The sequence below is a fragment of the Bufo bufo genome, chromosome 10 (genome assembly GCF_905171765.1).
Source record: "Bufo bufo chromosome 10, aBufBuf1.1, whole genome shotgun sequence".
Taxonomy (NCBI): Eukaryota; Metazoa; Chordata; class Amphibia; order Anura; family Bufonidae; genus Bufo; species Bufo bufo.
This window is the reverse complement of record NC_053398.1, coordinates 87,305,925-87,327,204: the sequence shown is the minus strand read 5'-3', so window position 1 is coordinate 87,327,204 and position 21,280 is coordinate 87,305,925. Positions and strand designations below refer to the sequence as shown.

Below are 21,280 nucleotides of genomic sequence, written 5' to 3'. Positions count from 1 at the left end.
GCAGCAGCATCAGGATACCACAGAGTAGCAAGGTGACATAGTGTGGAGATGGCAGCAGCATCAGGATACCACAGAGTGGCAAGGTGACATAGTGTGGAGATGGCATCAGAAGCATCAGGATACCACAGAGTGGCAAGGTAACATAGTGTAGAGATGGCGGCAGCAGCATCAGGTTACCACAGAGTGGCAAGGTGACATAGTGTGGATATGGCAGCAGCAGCATCAGGATACCACAGAGTGGATAGGTAACATAGTGTGGTGATAGCAGCAGCAGCATCAGGATACCACAGAGTGGCAAGGTGACATAGTGTGGATATGGCAGCAGCAGCATCAGGATAACACAGAGTGTGAAGGTGACGTAATGTGGAGATGGCAGCAGAAGCATCAGGAGACCACAGTGTGTGAAGGTGACATAGTGTGGAGATGGCAGCAGCAGCATCAGGCGACCACAAAGTGACCCGGTGACAGAGTGGGGCAGTGGGTGGCAATACCAGTTGGCAATACCAGTACCCGCTGACACAGGTGGGCGAAAGAAGGAGCACTTGGCATCAGATGTGTGGCATCAGGCGGGTGGCAGCATCAGAGTAGTAGCTGAGGCAGGTAGCAAGAAGAAACCGGTCTCTTTTTTCAAGGTTAGGGTGAGGCGGCATGGATAATCTAATCAGATGCATCATGCATTGGTGGGTTGAAATCCTGGCTGATCCACACCTGATTCATCTTGACAAAGGTCAGTCTCTCTACTGTAAGGAGGTAACTGGAATCATCTTGGATGGAACCAATGTGTCACCAAGGTTCCTGGCCTCGGTGAAGTAAGAGCCGGTATTTTATGTGTCAGCAGCAGCTATTGCTAATTGAAACCAGGAGATTTAGCATGGCTGTCATAGCTAATCCTGGACGGCTCTTACTGGGAGTAGTCAAATATCTGGGTGGGTGACTACTCCCCATGTTCCAGGCTGGGTTTTGCCAGGCATAAAAACCAGCCAGCACTGCCAGGTGTGGTGGATTTACTTCCCTCTGACAGTGAAGTTCAGGAGTCTGTGTGCTGTGAACTGAGGGCTGTGCTGGGATTTGAGGTTTGAGAAAGGCTGGAGGACTCAGGCCCCTCTGAAGGCGAACAGGCCGCCTATGGACTTGATGAGACTGTACTGCTATTAGGGTGTGAATTATCACCTAGGAGAAAAGGTGGCTTTTATTTTTTATGGACTTTCCTTGTGTGTGAACAAACACCAAGCCACCTGCGTTTTGTGATACACCTTATCTGTATTTTGTTATACACCAATGTATGAATAAACACCGCTGTTTGATTCAAGAACTGTGTACTTTGCCTCTATACTGTATCCGCTAGTCCTAACTACCAGAGCGAATCCCCACACCACATTTATGGTGGACAGGCGAGTTCTCCTTGGGGTAACTATGACCCCCGCTGCACTAAACATCCGCTCTGATGCCACACTACTGGCTGGGCAAGACAGCTTTTCCAGGGGAAACTCTGCTAGCTGCAGCCACAAATCCAGTTTGGCTGCCCAGTAGTCCAGCGGATCTTCAATGTAGGTTGGCAGGGTGCTGTCCGAGTATGCCACCACCTGCTGCTCCAGGTCTACCTGCTGTTGCTGGTGAGTAGTTTCTTCACTATGTGGGTGAAGAAAGCTACTCATCAGTGTCTGTAGACTCAAGCTGCTGCTGATGGAGCTGGTACTTCTCCTGCCACCCCACCCCTCCCCAGCTGCCATGGCAGCGAAACGTGAGTGCAGAAGGCCCCCCTGGTCAGACCTGCGAGAGGATGGACGATGGCGCAGATAGGCAGCGGCCAACTGACTACATAGGATGTCTGTATTAGTTCAATTTGTCCTCCCTCTCAGTGGGTGTAAAAAAGGCCCCCATTCTGCACCGGTAGCAAAGATTCAACAAGGTGGAGAGCCAGAAGTCATCCCTCTGCTGAATGGTGACAATTCGACTGTCACTACGCACGCAAGCAAGTGAACATGCATCGGGTCATTTGCGCAAGTGACTCGGAGGGACTCCTTGTCTCCATTTCTACCGCATACTGCCACTGTGTGTTTGGGTCCTCTGTCTCGTCTTCCTCATCGCTCTGTAACTCCTTCTCTCCTGTCAGCTGAGTAGAAAAACCACCCATTTGGCTACACATTGCCTGTGCTCCAATGTCCTCCTCCCCTTCCAGTTCAGCTCCTCACATGAGCCGTTAGATCTAGGCGCCTTGTCTCCTGTTAGACCAACCTATAAGAAAAACTCTAATAAGGTATAAAAAATACACTGGGGTCTAGTATAATATACTGAAACCAACAAGAGAAGAGAGACCAATAACCCCATTGAAGAATGAGAGAACACTTATATAAAATATATGTAGTTTATTAGGGCGAAAAATAATAAATATACAGTAACACGAAGGCACAAGGTAAAGGGGATGGGGCACCCCGTGTAGCAGGACCGTGAACCCCCACCCTCACATATACCAAATTAACAAGGAAAAGGTGTCATAAAACACTGAGTGTAAAACCGCATATTAATGGGGGAACTGTAAATTCGCCCATAGTGACATATAAGTATATGTATTGCACACATGTAAAGGATCAATAAGGTCACACATAACAGACACTAGTAACTATTGTGGCCATCACGTAAAATACAGGCAGCCAGATCACATAATAACTAAAGTGCGGGTGAAACAAGAATGGTATGTGTAAGCAATGACACTAAGGTAACACACTAAACATGTATAAAGCAAAACATAAATGACAAAATACATAAAAAAGGGACAACCAACAATAAAAGTAAAAAAACACGATTTATAGAAAAGACTTGAAGCTAACTGTCTCGTTTAAACCTCTAGGGATCTCGCTCTTAAAGGGCTTCTGTCACCCCACTAAAGTCTTTTTTTTTTTTTTGGGCTAGTTAAATTACTTATACTGCGATATATGAAAATATAATGGTCTTACTTTGCTTCAGCAGTTTCTTATAAAAACAAACTTTTATAATATGTAAATTAGGTCTCTAGCAGCAAGTAGGGCATCTACTTGCTGGTAGCCGCCGCAAAAAACCGCCCCCTCGTCGCATTGATTGACAGGGCCAGCCGCGATCTCCTCCTCCGGCCGGCCCTGTCAGCATTTCAAAAATCGCGCGCCTGTGTTCATTCGGCGCAGGCGCTCTGAGTTGAGGAGGCTCGCCTCCTCAGAACTCCCTCAGTGCGCCTGCGCCGATGACATCACAGAAAGAGAAGACGTCATTGGCGCAGGCGCACTGAGGGAGTGCTGAGGAGGCGAGCCTCCTCATCTCAGAGCGCCTGCGCCGAATGAACACAGGCGCACGATTTTTGAAATGCTGACAGGGCCGGCCGGAGGAGGAGATCGCGGCTGGCCCTGTCAATCAACACGACGAGGGGGTGGTTTTTTGCGGCGGCTACCAGCAAGTAGACGCCCTACTTGCTGGTAGAGACCTAATTTACATATTATAAAAGTTTGTTTTTATAAGAAACTGCTGAAGCAAAGTAAGTAAGACCATTATATTTTCATATATCGCAGTATAAGTAATTTAACTAGCCCAAAAAAAAAAAAAGACTTTAGTGGGGTGACAGAAGCCCTTTAAGTAGAACATCCATTTTGTCTCCAGCTGCAGGAGATGCTTCTTAATATCAGACCCTGTCTATGCCCCTAACCTGTAAACATCGGGGGTCACAATTGTGTTTATCCCTAAAGTGTAGGGCTATAGGTTGAAATTGGGTCAACTCGTCATACTCAGTGGCAGCTGCTTGGCGGATCTTACTTGCATGTTCAAATACCCTAAAACGCAACTCCCTAGTAGTCATCCCAACATACAGGAGATTGCAGGGACATGTAATCAGGTATATCACAGATGCAGTTCTGCATGTGATATGATGTACAATATGATAATCCCGTAGACCCTCAGAGTCCATAAATGTGGAGGTCCGAACCATATATCTACACGCCTGACAGTTGTTACATGGGTAAGAGCCCCAGAGCCTTGTCTCCTGTTCCCTGACCAGCCATTGTTACCGCCATCTGTTCCAGGACATGAAGCAGTGTAATGACGTTGTTCATTCCATAGTCCTGGCAACTAACAAATAACGTGGTGTCCTCAAAGGGCCTGAGCAAATAGAAGGTGTTACGCATGAGCTGCCACTGGCTGACATCGAAGTTACACAGGGGAGTACTCCTATCCGCTTTTATCATCAAGAAATCGTTGATGGCTTTTCTCTGTTCGTCTAGTCGGTCCAACATATGAAGAGTGGAATTCCAACGGGTGGAAATGTCGCAAATTAGCCTATGTTGGGGATGCCGTTCTGCCGCTGCAGCTCAAGGAGGGTGTGCTTTGCGTTGTACGAGTGGCTGAAGTGCATGAAAAGTTTCCTGCCCATTTTTAGGATGTCTTGCAGATGGGTAGAAGACTTCAGGAACCGCTTGAACACATGTGCCATGCAGGGCGCATGGCTCAGCCCTTCTTGACACAGCGCCAACACAATGTTCTTCCCGTTGTCAGTCACCATGGTTCCGATTTTGAGTTGTCAGAGAGAAAGCCAGGATTCAATTTCTTTACGAAGGACACAGAGCAGTTTCTTCCCTGTGTGACTCCGTTCGCCCAGAGAAACGAGGTGCAGAACAGCGTGACACCAGCGTGCCCTGCACATGTGGTATGCTGTAGGGGCATTGTGACTTGTCCCTGCAGTGGAGGCTGAGGACATGGTTGAGGATGAGGAGGCAGAGGCAGAGGCCGACATTGTAGCAGGACCAACGGCGTGACAATGTGGAGGCAGCGTGGCCTGGCCAAGTTGCTGGTGTGGCTGTGCAGGAACCACATTCACCCAGTGGGCCGTAAAGGACATGTACTGACCCTGACCATACTTACAGCTCCACACATTGGCTCTGCTGTGCACTTTGGCAGACACCGACAGGCTCAAGGACTGACCCACCTTCTGTTCTACATATTAGTGCTGGGCTGGTACTGCCTTTTTTGCAAATAAATTACGGCTTGGGACTCTCCACCTCGGCTCGGCACAAGCCATTAGTTCTCTGAAAGGTGCAGAGTCCACCACTTGGAAAGGAAGGGACTGCAGCACCAGCAACCTGGACAGGAGCATATTCAGCTTCTGCGCCGTTGGATGAGTGCAAGCATACTGCTGTCTCTTGGCAATCGCTTCGGTGATCGATTGCTGACAGAATGACTGACTAGGAGGAGGAGGAGCAGGAGCATCTGGACCAGCAGACGATGGGAATGACAGACAGCTCTCTTCAGCTGAGGTGCCACTAGGTGATGCTTCGGACCACCACATCGGAGCCATGGTTCTCCCAGGCCACATTATGGTGATGCTGCATATGTTGACGCAGGGCCACGCTTAACCTTCTGCCCACATATTCTACATATGGCCATGTTAACCTTCTCCGGCGGCTTAACAAAAACTTCCACACCACTGAGTAGGTGATTTTCTCCCCAACAGTCTGCACTGACTGACTGCTACCGCCGCTGCCTCCCTGGACCCCTGCACCACTACTTCCCGGGCAGGTAGGCTACTGCAAAGCAGGTGGTCTACTTTGGGCACGTTTGGGTCCCGACCTCCCACTGCTGCCACCCTGCTGACTCCCAGCCATGCTACCACCTTGCTGGCTCAACCGCTGTCTCACGGGCAAGCTGCCATCCTCTTCTCCTGATGATGATGAAGCCCCTTCTGCACCCTGCTCCCAAGTGTGATCGGCTTCATCATCATCGAGTAGTATCTGCACATCACTGATGTCCTCCTCAAAGGTCTCTGGGTCAGGAGCCTGACTGCTCGCAGCACCTGCTCATAGCTCTTTCTCGCTGTATAGTGGAGCTAAGCCCACAGCATACAAAGCTTCTGTGGCCGAGGAAACAGCAAAGGACAGAGGCAGGTTGAGGACAGGTGAGGGCACAGGGCCTGCTCCCGGGCCATGCCATCTAAGGGTTGTGTCTGACGAACCCACCAACTGTTGGCTGGGTGTGTCTGATGTCACTTGGGATAAAGTGGATGACCGAGTTAACCAATCAAGAACCTCTGGGTTGCTGGTCAAGACATGACTGCTAGATGACACCGGGAGTTCAGTCCTCTCGCTGCGACTCCTGCTGCCACGCCCCCTTACTCTGCTGCGACATCTGCCTGCGCCAGAAACATTTAGGCCTTTGCCACTCCTCTGTGTATGGCCTGGTACTTCTCTGTTTGACATACTTTTAGCTGAACTATATAAATTAAAAGCAAATTAAAACACCCCTAAAGATGATGAATATATTTTTCTTTTTGTACTGAAATAGGCTACTAAATGCTTTCACCACAAATAACTGCAACATTAAAGTGCGTATACATTTTTATTTTTGAACTGAAATAGGACACTAAAAGCTTTCACCACAAATAACTGCAACAGTGAAGTGCGTATACATTTTTCTTTTTAAACTGAAATAGGCCACTAGACGCTTTAAACACATACAAATGCAGAACTGAACTGAGAATATTTTTTTATTTTGTACTAAAATAGGCCACTAAATGCTTTCACCACAAATAACTGCAACAGTGAAATGCGTATATATTTTTATTTTTGTACTGAAATAAGCCACTAAGCACTTTCAACACATATAACTGCAACAGTGAAATGCAGTACAAATTTTTCTTTTTCTACTAAAATAGGCCACTAAACGCTTATAACACATATAACTGCAGAAGTGAACTGAGAATAGTTTTTCATTTTTGTACTGAAATAAGCCACCAAAAGCTTTCACCACAAATAACTGCTATAGTTAAATGCGTATATATTTTTCTTTTTGAACTGAAATAGGCCACTAATCGCTTTCACCACAAATAACTGAAACAGTGAAGTGTGTATATATTTTTCTTTCTGAACTGAAATATAGTAGGCCACTAGACGCTTTAAACACATACAACTGCAGAAGTGAACTGAGAATATATTTTTATTTTTGTGCTGAGATAGGCCACTAAACGCTTTCACCACAAATAACTGCAACAGTGAATTGCGTATATATTTTTCTTTTTGTACTGAAATAGGCCACTAAACCCTTTCACTACAAATAACTGCAACAGTGAAATGCAGTACAAATTTTTCTTTTTGTACTTAAATAGGCCACTAAACGCTTATAACACATATAACTGCAGAAGTGAACTGAGAATAGTTTTTCATTTTTGTACTGAAATAGGCCACCAAAAGCTTTCACCACAAATAACTGCTATAGTGAAATGCGTATATATATATTTTTTGTACTGAAATAGGCCATTAAACGCTATCACCACAAATAACTGAAACAGTGAAGTGTGTATATATTTTTCTTTCTGAACTGAAATACAGTAGGCCACTAAACGCTTTCACCACAAATAACTGCAACGGTTAAATGCGTATATATTTTTATTTTTGTACTGAAATAGGCCACTAAAAGCTTTCAACACATAAAACTGCAGAAGTCAACTGAGAGTACTTTTTTATTTTTGTACTGAAATAGGCCACTAAACGCTTTCACCGCAAATAACTGCAACAGTGAAGTGCGTATATATTAATATTTTTGTACTGAAATAGGTCAATAAACGCTTTCACCACATATAACTGCAACAGAGAAATGCGTATATTTATTTTTCTTTTTGTACTGAAATAGGCCAATAAACTCTTTCACCACAAATAACTGCAACACTGAAGTGCGTACAGTATATATTTTTATTTTTGAACTGAAATAGGCCACTAAACGCTTTCAACAGATATAACTGCAGAAGTGAACTGAGAATATATTTATATTTTTGTACTGAAATAGGCCACCGAATGCTTTCACCGCAAATAACTGCAACAGTGAAGTGCGTATATATTTTTCTTTCTATACTGAAATAGGCCACTAAACGCTTTCACCACAAATAACTGCAAAAGTGAAATGCGTATATATTTTTATTTTTGTACTGAAATAGGCCACTAAACGCTTTCAACACATATAACTGCAGAAGTGAACTGAGAATATATTTTTATTTTTGTGCTAAGATAGGCCTCTAAATGCTTTCACCACAAATAACTGCAACAGGGACATGCGTATATGTTTATCTTTTTGTACTAAAATAGGCCACTAAAGGCTTTCAACACATATAACTGCAGAAGTGAACTGAGATTAGTTTTTCATTTTAGTACTGAAATAGGTCACCAAATGCTTTCACCACAAATAAGTGCTACAGTGAAATGCGTATATATTTTTCTTTTTGTACTGAAATAGGCCACTAAACACTTTTACCACAAAAGATTGCAACAGTAAGGTGCCTTTATATTTTTATTTTTGTACTAAAATAGGCCACTAAATGTTTTCACCACAAATAACTGAAATATTCAAGTGTGTATGTATGTTTCTTTCTGAACTGAAATAGGCTACTAAATGCTTTCCCCACAAATAACTGCAACAGTGAAGTGCGTATATATTTTTCTTTCTGTACTGAAATAAGCCACTAAACGCTTTCACCGCAAATAACTGCAACAGTGAAATGTATATACATTTTTTTTTGTACTGAAATAGGCCACTAAATGCTTTCACCAGAAATAACTGCAACAGTCAAATGCGTATATATTTTAAATGTTGTACTGAAATAGGCCACTAAACGCTTTTACCACAAATAACAGCAACAGTGAAATGCGTATATATTTTTCTTTTTGTACTGAAATAGGCCACTAAACGCTTTCAACACATATAACTGCAGAAGTGAACTGAGAATATATTTTTATTTTTGTGCTGATAGGCCACTAAACGCTTTCACTACAAATAACTGCAACAGTGCAGTGCATATATATTTTTCTTTCTGTACTGAAATTGGCCACTAAAATCTTTCACCACATATAACTGCAACAGTGAAATGCGCATATATTTTTCTTTTTGTACTGAAATATAGTGATGAGCGGGAGGTGCCATATTCGATTTCGCGATATTTCGCGAATATTCGCATGAATATTCGTGTTATATTCGTCGAAATCGAATATTCGCAATTATTCCAATTATCGCGAAATTATTTTTTCGCATATTGCGAAAATTTATCTTGATAGTATAAGGCAACGTTCCTATGCTAATGACTATGGCTAGGCTAATATGTGTATTTTACGAAATTTCGTAATATTGCTCTAACTTCGTCTCTTAGAATATTGCGAATATTCTAAAAGACGAAGTTAGAGCAATATTAAGAACATTTGCAAAAGTCGAAATTGCGATGCGAGTAATATAACACGAAATAGTCGCATGAAGATTTAAACTTAGCACTGCTATATTCCATATTCTAGCCTAATATGGAATATAGCTGTGTTAAGTTAGCACTGCTATATTCCATATTAGGCTAGAATATGGAATATAGCTGTGCTAAGTTGAAATCTTCATGCGACTATTTCGTGTTATATTACTCGCATCGCAATTTCGACTTTTGCAAATGTTCTTAATATTGCTCTAACTTCGTCTTTTAGAATATTCGTAATATTCTAAAAGACGAAGTTAGAGCAATATTACGAAATTTCGTAAAATACACATAGATTGTATTTAAGCTAATATACTGCTATAGTAATAATTTTTAATAGTGTACATATTTTACAAAACTTAAGTTCAGAAGAGGCAAAAAAAAATTACAGGAAAAAAAAGGGATTATAGCACTATATTAGCTAAATTACAATCTATATGTGTATTTTACGAAATTTCGTAATATTGCTCTAACTTCGTCTTTTAGAATATTCGTAATATTCTAAGAGACGAAGTTAGAGCAATATTACGAAATTTCTAAAAGACGAAGTTAGAGCAATATTAAGAACATTTGAAAAAGTCAAAATTGCGATGCGACTAATATAACACGAAATATTCGCATGAAGATTTCAACTTAGCACTGCTATACTCCATATTCTAGCCTAATATGGAATATAGCAGTGCTAACTTAGCACAGCTATATTCCATATTAGGCTAGAATATGGAGTACAGGGAGTGCAGAATTATTAAGCAAGTTGTATTTTTGAGGATTAATTTTATTATTGAACAACAACCATGTTCTCAATGAACCCAAAAAACTCATTAATATCAAAGCTGAATATTTTTGGAAGTAGTTTTTAGTTTGTTTTTAGTTTTAGCTATTTTAGGGGGATATCTGTGTGTGCAGGTGACTATTACTGTGCATAATTATTAGGCAACTTAACAAAAAACTAATAAATACCCATTTCAATTATTTATTTTTACCAGTGAAACCAATATAACATCTCAACATTCACAAATATACATTTCTGACATTCAAAAACAAAACAAAAACAAATCAGTGACCAATATAGCCACCTTTCTTTGCAAGGACACTCAAAAGCCTGCCATCCATGGATTCTGTCAGTGTTTTGATCTGTTCACCATCAACATTGCGTGCAGCAGCAACCACAGCCTCCCAGACACTGTTCAGAGAGGTGTACTGTTTTCCCTCCTTGTAAATCTCACATTTGATGATGGACCACAGGTTCTCAATGGGGTTTAGATCAGGTGAACAAGGAGGCCATGTCATTAGATTTTCTTCTTTTATACCCTTTCTTGCCAGCCACGCTGTGGAGTACTTGGACGCGTGTGATGGAGCATTGTCCTGCATGAAAATCATGTTTTTCTTGAAGGATGCAGACTTCTTCCTGTACCACTGCTTGGTAGGTGTCTTCCAGAAACTGGCAGTAGGACTGGGAGTTGAGCTTGACTCCATCCTCAACCCGAAAAGGCCCCACAAGCTCATCTTTGATGATACCAGCCCAAACCAGTACTCCACCTCCACCTTGCTGGCATCTGAGTCGGACTGGAGCTCTCTGCCCTTTACCAATCCAGCCACGGGCCCATCCATCTGGCCCATCAAGACTCACTCTCATTTCATCAGTCCATAAAACCTTAGAAAAATCAGTCTTGAGATATTTCTTGGCCCAGTCTTGACGTTTCAGCTTGTGTGTCAGCCTTTCTTACCTTGGACATGTCTCTGAGTATTGCACACCTTGTGCTTTTGGGCACTCCAGTGATGTTGCAGCTCTGAAATATGGCCAAACTGGTGGCAAGTGGCATCTTGGCAGCTGCACGCTTGACTTTTCTCAGTTCATGGGCAGTTATTTTGCGCCTTGGTTTTTCCACACGCTTCTTGCGACCCTGTTGACTATTTTGAATGAAACGCTTGATTGTTCGATGATCACGCTTCAGAAGCTTTGCAATTTTAAGAGTGCTGCATCCCTCTGCAAGATATCTCACTATTTTTGACTTTTCTGAGCCTGTCAAGTCCTTCTTTTGACCCATTTTGCCAAAGGAAAGGAAGTTGCCTAATAATTATGCACACCTGATATAGGGTGTTGATGTCATTAGACCACACCCCTTCTCATTACAGAAATGCACATCACCTAATATGCTTAATTGGTAGTAGGCTTTCGAGCCTATACAGCTTGGAGTAAGACAACATGCATAAAGAGGATGATGTGGTCAAAATACTCATTTGCCTAATAATTCTGCACGCAGTGTATAGCAGTGCTAAGTTGAAATCTTCATGCGAATATTTCGTGTTATATTACTCGCATCGCAATTGCGACTATTGCGAAATTTCGTAAAATACACATATAGATTAGATTGTAATTTAGCTAATATGGAATATAGCAGTAAGTTGAAAACGCCACTGACTGGAGCAGCCAGGAAGCCAGGAATCCAAAGGACAGGTAAGAACAACTTTAGGGAAGTGGGAAAGAAAAAAATATAATAAAAAAAAAAGAAAAAAAACGAATATTCGATTTCGCGAATATATAGAACGATATTCTAAATATTCGCGAAATCTCGAAATTGCGATATTCGAGAAAAAAATTCGCAATTCGAATATTCGCGCTCAACACTACTGAAATAGGCCACTAAACGCTTTCACCACAAATAACTGCAACAGTGAAGTGCTTATATATATTCTTTTTGTACTGAAATATGCCACTAAACGCTTTCACCACATATAACTGCAGAAGTGAACAGAGAATATATTTTTCTTTTTGTAATGAAATACGCCACTAAACGCTTTCTCCACATATAGCTGCAATAGTGAACTGCGTATATATTTTTCTTTTTCTACTGAAATACGCCACTAAACGCTTTTACCACATATAGTTACAGAAGTAAACTGAGAATATATTTTTCTTTTTGTAATGAAATACGTCACTAAACCCTTTCACCACATATAGCTGCAGAAGTGAACTGTGTATATATTTTTCTTTTTGTACTGAAATACACCACTAAACGCTTTCACCACATATAGCTCCAGAAGTGAACTGTGTATATATTTTTCTTTTTTTACTGAAATACGCCACTAAACGCTTTTAGCACATATAACTGCAGAAGTGAACTGCGTATATATATATTTTTTTCCCACAGATATAAGCCACTAAACGCTTTTACCACATATAGCTGCAGAAGCGAACCGAGAATATATTTTTCTATTTGTACTGAAATATGCCACTAAATGCTTTCACCACATATAGCTGCAGAAGTGAACTGCGTATATATTTTTCTTTTTGTACTGAAATACTTCACTAAACGCTTTCACCACATATAACTGCAGAAGTGAACTGCATATATATATTTTTTTCCCCACAGATATAAGCCACTAAAGGCTTTTCAACATAGCACTTGCACCCCAAGAACAAATAGCTGGAATGTCAGAGCTGTATAATAGCAATTTGGATCCCTAAATAATATTTTCCTGCACTTGTAAATTGCTTTTCTAGCACTGTCCATAGCGCCTTTTGACGTCTCTCCCTGCATTATAATTCAGTTTTTTTTGTCACTATAAAGTTTTTCCAATTGCTGTCCCTATCGCCTTTTTACATCTGTCCTTGCACTCCGAATGTCTGAATCCAAGATGGCCGTCGTATTTTTAGGGCTGTGACATTACAAAGCTGTCTGGCTTCTGATTGGCTGCATGCATGGCATTATGGGTCATCCCACCTTACCAGAGTTCTTTGCCCCATGTCCTCACACGTGTAACCGCCATTTTAGCCGCCATTTTAAGAAAACATGTGATTCGTTACCACGAAGAGCGAGGAAATTCGCATTAGTTGCAAATCAAATTTTTCCTGAAATTCGGATCGAATTCTACTTCGTCAGCTTTGATTCGCTGATCTCTAATTGACATCAAGCAGTCTGATGATTATCGGATAGCCATGCTGTCAGACACTCCTAATCAAAGCAGACGCCTTCCGCCAGAATATCTCAAAGGGAGTCCCTTCTCGGCCCCACCAATCCTCCTGCCTCACTCTCCACTGCAACAAGCAGAAGAAGCCACATTAGCAGCCAGTTCAGTCTCCTCAACATGAATGAACATTTTATTTTTTATCTGTCACACCTGGCAAATCAGCAAGCAGAGATTTCCTATCTTAACACCCAGGTTCAGTCCTGTCTAGACTCTGGCTTGTCTACAGCACATACTCCGTTCCCTGACCCCATGAACTTGTAGGCAGGCAGTCTAGAACAGTAGCCTGAACTGGCCCAGTATGCTCTGGGTTTTCAGTGCCACATGGAGCATGGTGACACCCAAATGGCCCAAATTGCCCTCCGCCAGTGTCCAAAACATGATGTCTACCATCATGTTCCGTATGGCTGCTGCTTCCATCATGCCACTGCCACCATAATGGCACTGCTGCTGTCTGTCTGCCAATATGTACCATATTGAAGCATGTTCATTAATTTGCAGATTTTGTGCAGATTTGCACCATAATTGTCACAAGAGGTAGGGATAAGTGCAGCCCTGAGCTCTGCCCACACCGCTATCCCTACCTACTTGCATTATCCCTCCTAACCGACGGTGCACAACTGGACGGCAGTCGCTAGCTTAAGTATGTGCAGGGGCTTATAGGGAGGGAACAAAGTGGAGAAAAAAAGAGACAAAGACAGAATCATAAACTTGCAAGCTGGGTAGAAACCAAACAAGCAATAACACACCGTAGACAAAAACGGGACAAAATGGAGCCGAGGTCAAGTACCAGGAGGTCACGTCAGTACATAGGGATAATGCAGAATCGAGGTGAAAATACAAACTGAGGTTAGAAGCCAGGAGATCACATCAGTACAGAGGAATAACACGATATCAGGAGTTAAACACAAGCCGAGGTCAAGTTACACAAACACACATGCAGGAAATACGCTTGTGAGTATAAAGACCAATCACAGGCAACTTGTGTCCAACAAGGTGCCTGTTAAATAGGCCAAACTGAATGGTCACGTGACATGGCCAGCGTCACATGACCCTGCTTCAGCCCCAGCCACTACTCTGAGCGCCGACTCATCACCGTCGGCACTCATTACTGCCCCTGCTCGTTGCCTAGGGGATGAAGGACGCTGGCCGCGCTGAGAAAGTGCGCACTGCCGGGTCCTCCCCCCTTCCTTGTTAATGGGAAGAAAAAGGGAAGTTTATTCAACCACTCAAAGATCTGGAGAAATCCCCAGAGTGTGGGAAAGTAGGCGCCGACAGTGGTGGTACAGTAGGTCCGAGTATCGCAAGGAAGGCAGCTAAAGAAGTGTCCAGTGAAGGCACTCTATGTGAAAATGAGATACACAAGGGGGGGAGGTCAATTGAACGGAGTTCAACTGACCAAGGGAGGTCGAGAAACGTACGAAAGCACCAAACCAAGCTAGGAGTGGGTAGAGAATGTAATGTCTTGGTGATATAATAGTACACAATATAAAGTGAAATAAAATAAAAGTACAAGGTAGATTAAAAAGTACAAGGTAGATTGAAACCGATAGACAGATAAAGTTCACTTCCTGCTAACGGTATCAGCAGGAGATTAAAAACAAGAGGTTAAAAACAAGAGATAAGAGATAAAATGGATGGAAACATCTAGTGAGGCATTTACTTCACTGGGGTGTCGTCAGCAGGATAAGCACATAACACCTGTGACGGTTTCCCCCTGGCCAGGATCATGTGTAGAATCTCAGTGAATGAGATGATTGTATAATATATGGCTCAACGCGTTTCGGGGATCAAGGTTTCCCCTTCATCAGGAGCAAATATGCCCAGTGACACATTTGAAGCTGTTGCCCTCAGGAGCTTCTACATTGTGCAGGCAGTCCGTGGTACTGCGCCTGCGTGAGATTTCACATAGTGGAGGGGGCGGCGGCAAAGAGTTCGGTTGTGGACAGTTACTTTTGCTGGAAGAGGCGTGCTTGGGCTCTATGGGTGAGTTACTGGGCTCCAGAGAAGGATAATAACGCCCCTCTGGGCTCCTTGAACACTCATTTGCATAACATAAAAAGTGGATTTTATCGCTAATGAAACCATGAAACAAAAAATGAAGACTACAGCAAGAAATAATGTATTTTATTGTACATGGCAATAGTAATACCTTAATATGCTCAAACCAGGTGACAGATTACCTTTAAGACGCAAATTCTTGGTGGACAACCACACCTTGTCTCCCAACCCAAAATTTACACCTTGAGAACGCCTTTTGTCCGCATTAACTTTCTGAACCTCCTGGGCTTTCCTCAGGTTCGACAGAACCTGGCCCAGACTGTGCACAGTTCTTTAACCACAACATCAGCCCCCGGAACCTGGGAAGAAGTCGGCGAAAATGAGCAAAATCGCAGATGAAACCCCACATTACAAAAAAAAGGAGACATACCGGTAGACAAGTTCATCTGATTGTTAATGGCGAATTCTGCCATGGATAGACATTTTGCCCAACTATGTTGGTTGTTAGAGACATAACACCTTAAATATTGTTCCAGGGACTGATTTAGACGTTCAGTTTGACCGTTGGTCTCAGGATGGAAGGCCAAAGAAAACGACAGAGAAACATTAGATTTATGGTAAAAAAACCCTCCAAAATTTTTAAACAAACTGAACGCCTCTATCAGAAACAATATTCTCTGGTAGACCGTGTAAACTAGGGCTGCGCATCTTCACTCGTCTCACGATTCGATGCGATTACGATTATCAAGTCCACGATTCAATTCGATTCGATTCGGCGATGCATCACGATGCATCAAGATTATTACCCAAGTCCCCTTGTTTTTCAGAGGATTCCGGCAATCTGGACGCAAACGGATGCATTTGTCAGGCGGATCCGTCTGACAAATGCATTGAAATACCGGATCTGTCTCTCCGGTGTCATCTGGAAAAACGGATCCGGTGTTTATTTTTTTCACAGATTTAAAGGTCTGCGCAGATCGGAAGAACGGATCCGTCAATGCAGCTTTGATCACCACAGTCATTGATCACGCCCCTTTAAGGCTTCATTCAGACGTCCGGATGCGTTTTGCGGATCCGATCCATCTATCAGTGGATCCGTAAAAATCATGCGGACGTCTGAATGGAGCTTTACAGGGGGTTGATCAATGACAGGGGGGGTAATCAATGACAGGGGGGTGATCAGGGAGTCTATATGGGGTGATCACCACAGTCATTGATCACGCCCCTGTAAGGCTTCATTCAGACGTCCGGATGCGTTTTGCGGATCCGATCCATCTATCAGTGGATCCGTAAAAATCATGCGGACGTCTGAATGGAGCTTTACAGGGGGTTGATCAATGACAGGGGGGTAATCAATGACAGGGGGGTGATCAGGGGGCCCCACCTGACACAGACGCTGACCCCCACCTGACACAGACGCTGACCCCCACCTGACACAGACGCTGACCCCCACCTGACACAGATGCTGACCCCCACCTGACACAGACGCTGACCCCACCTGGCCACCTCACCTGACACAGACGCTGACCCCCACCTGACACAGACGCTGACCCCACCTGGCCACCTCACCTGACACAGACGCTGACCCCCACCTGACACAGTCGATGTTGCACGGTCTTCGGCTTCTTTTGGCAACTCGTGACGCACAGTATGCGACGGTCGGAAGCCTGTCAATCAAATAGGAACGCCCAGTCCCGCAGAAGACCTACCCGGAAGCGGCGGTAAAAAAAACAGCCGACAAGCTGGCCGGGACTTGATTCCGGGACTGAGCAGAGCAGAGGAGCGGGCGCGGGAGAGAGAAGAGAAGAGATACTCTTCCGCGCCCGAAACAGAGGAAATAGTCCCTACAGGCACAGCAAGCAGGCAGGTAGTACTGAGCGGCGATTTAAAAAAAAAAAAAACGTAGAAAGCGGGGGGGGGGCCGGGCCCGGTACAACTGGGCCAGCTGTACCTATCAGCGGCCCTGTCAACATGCATCGATTATTTAAAGCAACCGCATCGATGCAGAATCGCCGGGGGTCGAATCGCGATGCATCGATGCATCGATTATATTCGACAGCCCTAGTGTAAACTAACTATGTGGTCAACAAAAAGAGAGGCTAGGGTTTTAGCATTGAGCAACTTTGACAGAGGAATAAAATGACACATTTTGCTAAACCTTTCCACCACCACCCATACAACTGTCTTACCGTCAGACATCGGAAGATCGGTAATAAAGTCCATGGATACATGAGATCAAGGCCTACTAGGGATGGGTAGAGGTCGCAACTCACCCACCAGACGAGACCTAGGAGTCTTGGACCTGGCACAAACCTCACAAGAGGATACATATGAAGAGACATCTCTGGACAAAGTGGGCCACCAATAAAACCTGGAAACTAGTTCCTTGGTGGCGTTAATGCCCGGATGACCACTAAAGGCAGCATTATGACACTAACCTAATAGTCGGAGGCGCAAATGACCAGGGACAAATAAATTATCTTTAGGAGAAAGTACCAGAGCCAAGTGTTGTCCCGCAGTAATCTCGGTAGTCAAATCAGACGAGACAGAGGCCACAATGATACCTGCCGGCAATATAGATTCTGGTGGGTCGTCAGGAGGTTGAAAGGCACAAAAACTTCGGGATAGGGCATCTGCCTTGACATTTTCATTTCCTGGCTGAAAGTAATGCAGAAATTAAAACGAGTAAAGAACAATGCCCACCTAGCCTGTATGAGATTCAAACGCTTAGCCGACTCCAAAAACGTTAAATTCTTATGATCAGTAAGTACATTGACCCGATACTTAGCCCCCTCCAAAAAGTGACGCCATTTCTCAAAGGCCCATTCGCGCGTAATTCCCGATTTCTGATGTCGTAATTTCTCTCGGTAGGAGAGAACTTACGAGAAAAGAAGGCATACGGTCTCAAGTTAGTGAGAGTTGGTGACCCTGAGGAGAGTACAGCCCCCACCCCATCTTCAGAGGCGTCCACCCCAACCACAAAAGGTTTCTCTTGGTCTGGTTAAGCCAAAACTTGGGCGTCAACGAAACACCTCTTAAGTGTTTCGAAAGTCTCTATAGCCTCTAGCGACCAATTGACTAGATCTGCCCACAATCAGTGAGGGGCTTAGCGATAACAGAAATTTTTTGGATGAACTTTCGATAATAGTTCGAAAAACCTAAAAAGCGTCCTAATGCCTTAAAAGAAGAGGGTCGCACCCAATCCCAAATAGCCTGCACCTTCCCAGGATCCATCTTAAAGGATTGGGCTGTGAGAATATATCCCAAAAATTATATTTCCTGAGCTCCAAATATACACTTCTCGCCCTTAACAAATAATTGGTTCTCCCGAAGAACCACCAGTACCTGCCTAGTGTGTATAATAGGCGAGTCCCAGTCAGGTGAATAAATTAGAATATCATCTAAATAGACGATGACGGATTTCCCAATAAATTGTCTGAAGATGTCATTGACAAAATTTAGAAAAACCGCCCATGCATTGCTTAAGCCAAAGGGCATCACTAGATATTCATAATGACCCTCAGGGGTATTAAAGGCCGTTTTCCACTCATCCCCCTCCTTAATTCAGATAAGATTATAAGCCCCCCTAAGGTCAAGTTTGGTGAACCAACGAGCTTCAAGTATTTGATTAAACAGGTCAGGGATCAACAGCAAAGAGTACTGGTTCTTAATAGTAATTTTATTTAACTCCCTGTAATCAATACATGCTCTCAGTCCACCATCCTTTTTCCCCACAAAGAAAAATCCCGCCCCCATAGGAGAAACTGAGGGTCTAATATGACCTTTTTGTAAACTTTCCTTCAAGTAATCCCTCATAGACTGTCGTTCTGGACCGGACAAATTATAAATACGACCCTTAGGGTACTTGGATGAGGTTGATGGCACAACCATAGGGTCTATGAGGGGGAAGGAAGTCAGCCTCGGTCATGGAGAAAACATCAGAAATATCGCTAATATAGTTAGAAAGAATTCTTGACTCCGTAGAGCTTGAACAACAGTTAGACAGCAGGAACCACAATTTACCCCCCATTTCTCTAATTCACCCGTGGACCAGTTGATAACTGGATTATGAACCCAAAGCCAAGGCATCCCAAGAACTATCTCCACAGGAAGACTTTTCAAAATAATAAAAGAGCACTTCTCAGTATGAATAGCCCCCACTACCAAGGTCACCTCAGGGGTACAATATTCCACCATCCCGCCCACCAAAGGAGTGCAATCAATAGCAATAATGTGAATAGGGTTGGTAAGAGACAAAATGGGCACACCTAGGGAAATGGCGAATTGGTGGTCAATAAAATTAGAAGCGAACCCAGAATCAATTAATGCCTCCCCAGAACCTTTACAAGTGTCAAAAGAAATCACCACAGGTAACAATACTTTCGTTCTTAACACCTCGGGGAGTACCTTATCCTTTTGAGCATCAGGAGGCGGGAATCTCCTGGAAGGAGGAAGTTTAGGACATTGCCGCAACCAATGATCAGTTTCACCACAAAAGAAGCAGGCACCCCTCTGACGTCTTTGATTTCTCATGGTAACTCCGAGCTGCATAGGCTCCTCTAGGCGATCCTCCAAATCGCTTCTCAAGGGGAAATAACTGCGTTTAGCTACTTCCTGTGGAAAAGTAACACGTTCTCTTTGTCTCTCCCTGATACGTCGGTCCAGTCTAATGGCTAAAGTCATTGTCTGTTCTAAGGTGTCCGTCTAGGGGTAACTGACCATCAAAACAAGCAAATCTCTATCATGTCACCGTAAAGAGGCTACATAAACAAATTGTAACAGAAAATGGCACCCAGATATGATTAGCATGAGACTTTTTTTCATAGGAAATGACATCAGGGTGTTAACTAATCAATATCGAATCTGCACCAAAATATGTAATGCAAAAAATTTAAATCTGCAATCTGAAAACTCGCAATGAAATCTGCATCTCAGTATCTAAATCTGCAACTCTGTGTTAAAATCTGCATAATATTTCATGGCAGATTTATGTGCGGATCTTAATGCACATTTCATGCGAGTTTTATACGCACAAAAATCCATGATGAGTGAATTTAGCCTTGCATTATTATTTTTTTTAAGCTTCAGTTGTACACTAATGTATCAGGGATGCTTGCAAAAGTAACACATTAATTATGTGTGAGCTTTTGTGTAAAAATATTAATTATGTGTCCATGTTGCATATTATAATTAGTATATAAAGAGTGCAATTATATTTCTATTGTACTTGCAGCTATTTAACTAATATTATGTCTAATATCTATTGATGTGATTCTTTGATGAACGTTTCTTTACATTTTATATTTTAGGTGGCTGAAATTTTAAGATGGATACTCGTCCAAGTCATTGCAGTGAGAAATTTACAAAAGCACTGTTGTCTTACCATCGCTAGAGGAAAGATCACAACTCTCTCAATATATTCTGATTTATTAAAGGACAGAAGACTCAGTGTTCCAGATGAAATGCAGATATTGCCAAAACATGTATAAATCTGAAAAGAGATGTACTTGAAAAATCACTAATAAAATAAATATATAGGTCAGTTTTGACTTAGTTATAAGTTATAATATGACTGTTGCAATTGGAGATTATATGGTAAAGTTACCAGCTGACATACATACAGTACATACCATACCAGGTAACCAGGATCAGAAAACCAGGTTTTCTATGTTCAGTATAATGAAGCGGATCCACTGTTTCACTTAAGCAGATTTGATTTGGGGCTACTCCTAAGGGTGCTAGGTGGCTACCCAGGACTTCACTCTTTAACCCCTCTATAGGAATCTGGACTCTGCTGCATGGCAACCATCAAGCTGCTACCTCTTGGAAGAGTCTCTGTTCAACTCACTGCTGACCCATGGGCATCAAGAGACACCAGTGCAGGGCACCAAGGGAACAGGAAAAACCATAGTCAGGGACAGGCTGAGGTCAGTGTTAGCAGAGTACGTTAAATACAGGTAGTCTGACTCTGAGGTCAGAATAGGCAGCTCAGAGTCAGAGTCAGTACGGAGAACAGGAAGAGGTCAGGTCAGGCAGTGAAAGATCAAATCCAGAATTCAGGCAGAAGTCAGTACACGGAAC

At 43.1% G+C, this 21,280-nt stretch overlaps 1 protein-coding gene across 5 annotated transcripts in view; it reads left to right on the top strand.

Moving 5' to 3' along the window:
• The window catches only part of RASGRP2 (RAS guanyl releasing protein 2), a 404,443-nt gene extending 383,702 nt beyond the window's left edge, over positions 1-20,741 (top strand). For all 5 annotated transcript variants that reach the window (XM_040409574.1, XM_040409572.1, XM_040409573.1 and 2 more), the window contains one exon: positions 20,509-20,741. The gene's annotated coding sequence lies outside the window, so the exon portion shown is untranslated. The remainder of the gene's footprint in view (positions 1-20,508) is intronic.
• Positions 20,742-21,280: the final 539 nt, after the last annotated feature.